Source organism: Arachis duranensis, chromosome 7 (genome assembly GCF_000817695.3).
Source record: "Arachis duranensis cultivar V14167 chromosome 7, aradu.V14167.gnm2.J7QH, whole genome shotgun sequence".
NCBI lineage: Eukaryota > Viridiplantae > Streptophyta > Magnoliopsida > Fabales > Fabaceae > Arachis > Arachis duranensis.
Genome location: NC_029778.3, coordinates 34,403,019 through 34,407,807, shown reverse-complemented (window position 1 = coordinate 34,407,807; position 4,789 = coordinate 34,403,019).

Sequence of the window (4,789 nt, the reverse complement as noted above, 5' to 3'; positions counted from 1 at the left end):
TGGCTCAGAACAAGATATTGACTCAGCAAGTCAATATGATTTTTCAAAGTCTGTCTGGAATGCAACATGCACCAGGCAGCACTAAGGATGCTTCATCTAAAGAAGAAGCTTATGATCCTGAGAACCCTTCAATGGAAGAGGTGAATTACATGGGAGAACCCTATGGAAACACCTATAATCCTTCATGGTGAAATCATCCAAATCTCTCATGGAAGGATCAACAGAGACCTCAACAAGGTTTCAACAACAATAATGGTGGAAGAAACAGGTTTAGCAATAGCAAGCCTTTTCCATCATCTCCTCAGCAACAGACAGAGAGTTCTAAGCAGAACAACTCTGACTTAGCAACCATGGTCTCTGATCTAATCAAAACCACTAAAAGTTTCATGACTGAAACAAGATCCTCCATTAGAAATTTGGAGGCACAAGTGGGACAGCTGAGTAAGAAAATTACTGAACTCCCTCCTAGCACTCTTCCAAGTAATACAGAAGAAAATCCGAAAGGAGAGTGCAAGGCCATTAACATGGCCGAATTTGGAGAAGAGGAAGAGGCAATGAACGCCACTGAGGAAGACCTCAATGGACGTCCACTGGCCTCCAATGAGTTCCCCAATGAGGAACCANNAATGACAAGTTATTTGGTAATGAGACTTGGGAGGATGAACCTCCTTTGCTCACCAAAGAACTGGATGACTTGTCTAGGCAGAAATTACTTCAAAAGAGACAGGATCCTGGGAAGTTTTCAATATCTTGTACCATAGGCACCATGACCTTCAAGAGGGCCTTGTGTGGCTTAGGGTCAAGTGTAAACCTCATGCCTCTCTCTGTAATGGAGAAGCTAGGGATCTTTGAGGTGCAAGCTGCAAAAATCTCACTAGAGATGGCAGACAATTCAAGAAAACAAGCTTATGAACTTGTAGAGGATGTTCTGGTAAAGGTTGAAGACCATTACATCCCTGCTGATTTCATAGTCCTTGAGACTGGGAAGTGCGTGGATGAATCCATCATCCTTGGCAGACCCTTCCTAGCCACAGCAAAGGCTGTGATTGATGTTGATAGAGGAGAATTGATCATTCAAGTGAATGAAGAATCCTTTGTGTTTAAGGCTCAAGGATATCCCTCTGTCACCATGGAGAGGAAGCATGAAGAGCTTCTCTGAAAACAGAGCCAAACAGAGCCCCAACAGTCAAACTCTAAGTTTGGTGTTGGGAGGCCACAACCAACCTCTAAGTTTGGTGTTGAACCCCTACATTCAAACTCTAAGTTTGGTGTTGGGAGGTTCCAACATTGCTCTGAGCATCTGTGAGGCTCAGTGAGAGCCAATTGTCAAGCTACTGACATTAAAGAAGCGCTTGTTGGGAGGCAACCCAATGTTATATTTTATATATTTTTCTTTGTTATTTTATGTTTTCTGTAGGTTGATGATCATGAGAAGTCACAAAATCAATGAAAAAAGCAAAAACAGAATGAAAAACAGAAAGAAAGACAGCACACCCTGGAGGAGAACTTGCTGGCGTTTAAACGCCAGTAAGGCTAGCAGATGGGCGTTTAACGCTCAGTCTGGCACCATTCTGGGCGTTTAACGCCAGAAAGGGGCACCAGACTGGCGTTAAATGCCAGAAAAGGGCAAGAACTTGGCGTTAAACGCCAGAAATGGGCACCAGCCCGGCGTTTAACGCCAGAATTGGCACAGGGAGCAATTTTGCTCGCCACTTGGTGCAGGGATGACTTTTCCTTGACACCTTAGGATCTGTGGACCCCACAGGATCCCCACCTACACCACCACTCTCTCTCTTCTTCATCCATTCACCAATCACCTCAACTCCTCTTCCCCAAAAACCCTTCACCTATCAAATCCCATCTTTGTCTTCACCACTCACATCCATCCTTCATAAAACCCCACCTACCTCACCATTCAAATTCAAACCACTTTTCCACCCAAACCCACCCATACATGACCGAACCCTACCCCTCTCCCCACTCCTATATAAACCCATCTTCAATCCTTCCTTTTCACACAACCTAAACACTACTTCTCCCCCTTTGGCCGAACCACAAAGCCATCTCTATCTCCTCATTTCTTCTTCTTCTACTCTCTTCTTTCTTCTTTTGCTCGAGGACGAGCAAACCTTTTAAGTTTGGTGTGGTAAAAGCATTGCTTTTTGTTTTTTCATAACCATTTATGGCATCCAAGGCTGGAGAAACCTCTAGGAAGAGGAAAGGGAAGGCAAAAGCTTCCACTTCCGAGTCATGGGAGATGGAGAGATTCATCTCAAGGGTGCATCAAGACCAACTTCTATGAAGTTGTGGCCTTGAAGAAGGTGATCCCCGAGATCCCTTTAAAACTCAAAAAGAGTGAATATCCGGAGATCCGACACGAGATCTAAAGAAGAGGTTGGGAAGTTCTTACCAACCCCATCCAATAAGTCGGAATCTTAATAGTTCAAGAGTTCTATGCCAATACATGGATCACCAAGAACCATGATCAAAGTGTGAACCCAGATCCAAAGAATTGGCTTACTATGGTTTGGGGGAAATACTTGGATTTTAGTACGGAAAATGTAAGGTTAGCATTCAACTTGCCCATGATGCAAGGAGATGAACACCCTTACACTAGAAGGGTCAACTTTGATCAAAGGTTGGACCAAGTCCTCACAGTCATTTGTGAAGAGGGCGCCCAATAGAAGAGAGATTCAAGAGGGAAGTCGGTTCAATTGAGAAGGCATAACCTCAAGCCTGTGGCTAGGGGATAGTTGGAGTTTATCCAACGCTCAATCATTCCCACTAGCAACCGGTCCGAAGTTACTATAGACCGGGCTATCATGATTCATAGCATCATGATTGGAGAAGAAATAGAAGTTCATGAGGTGATATCCCAAGAACTTTATAAGGTGGCGGACAAGTCATCTACCTTGGCAAGGTTAGCCTTTCCTCATCTCATTTGTCACCTCTGTTATTCAGTTGGAGTTGACATAGAGGGAGACATCCCCATTGATGAGGACAAGCCCATCACTAAGAAGAGGATGGAGCAAACAAGAGACCCCTCTCATCAAATCCCTGAGATGCCTCAAGGAATGCACTTTCCTCCACAAAACTATTGGGAGCAACTAAACACCTCCCTAGGAGAATTGAGTTCCAACATGGGACAACTAAGGGTGGAGCACCAAGAACACTCCATCCTCCTCCATGAAATTGGAGAAGATCAAAGAATCATGAGAGAGGAGCAACAAAGACAAAGTAGAGACATTGAGGAGCTCAAACACTCCATAGGATCTTCAAGAGGAAGAACAAGTCGCCATCACTAAGGTGGACCCGTTCTTTAATTTCCTTGTTTTTTATTTTTCTGTTTTTCAAAAATTATGCTTATGTTTATCTATGTTTGTGTCTTGTGATCATTAGTGTCTTAGTGTCTATGCCTTAAAGTTATGAATGTCCTATGAATCCATCACCTTTCTTGAATGAAAAATGTTCTTAATTGAAAAAGAGAAGAATTGCATGAATTTTGAATTTTATAAACAGTTTAATTATTTTGATGTGGTGGCAATACTTTTGTTTTCTGAATGTATGCTTAAACAGTGCATATGTATCTTGAATTTGTGGTTCATGAATGTTGGCTCTTGAAAGAATGATGAAAAAGGAGACATGTTACTGAGGATCTGAAAAATCATAAAAATGATTCTTGAAGCAAGAAAAAGCAGTGAAAAAAAATAAGAAAAAGAGAAGGGAGAAAAGAAAACGAAAAAAAGGAGAAAAAAAAGAGAAAAAAAGAAAGAAATAAAGTTGTGATCCAAGGCAAAAAGAGTGTGCTTAAGAACCCTGGACACCTCTAATTAGGGACTCTAGCAAAGTTGAGTCACAATCTGAAAAGGTTCACCCAATTATGTGTCTGTGGCATGTATGTATCCGGTGGTAATACTGGAAGACAAAGTGCTTTGGGCCACAGCCAAGACTCAATAAGTAGCTATGTTCAAGAATCATCATACTCTACTAGGAGAATCAATAACACTATCTGGATTCTAAGTTCCTAAAGAAGCCAATCATTCTGAATTTCAAAGGATAGAGTGAGATGCCAAAACTGTTCAAAGGCAAAAAGCTAAAGTCCCGCTCATCTAATTAATACTAATCTTCATAGATGTTTTTGGAATTCATTGCATATTCTCTTCTTTTTATCTTATTTGATTTTCAGTTGCTTGAGGACAAACAACAATTTAAGTTTGGTGTTGTGATGAGTGGATAATTTATATGCTTTTTGGCATTGTTTTTAGTATGTTTTTAGTATGATCTAGTTAGTTTTTAGTATATTTTTATTAGTTTTTAGTTAAAATTCACTTTGCTGGACTTTACTATGAGCTTGTGTGTTTTTCTGTGATTTTAGGTATTTTCTGGCTGAAATTGAGGGACCTGAGCAAAAATCTGGTTCAGAGACTAAAAAGGACTGCAGATGCTGTTGGATTCTAACCTCCCTGCACTCGAAGGGGATTTTCTGGAGCTACAGAAGCCCAATTGGCGCGCTCTCAATGGCGTTAGAAAGTAGACATCCTGGGCTTTCCAGAAATATATGATAGTTCATACTTTGCCCAAGATTTGATGGCTCAAATCGGCGTTCAAAGTCACCATCAGAATTTCCAACGTTAAACGCCGAAACTGGCACAAGGATGGGAGTTAAACGCCCAAACTGGCACCAAAGCTGGCGTTTAACTCCAAGAAGAGTCTCTACACGAAAATGCTTCAATGCTCAGCCCAAGCACACACCAAGTGGGCCCGGAAGTGGATTTTTATGTCATTTACT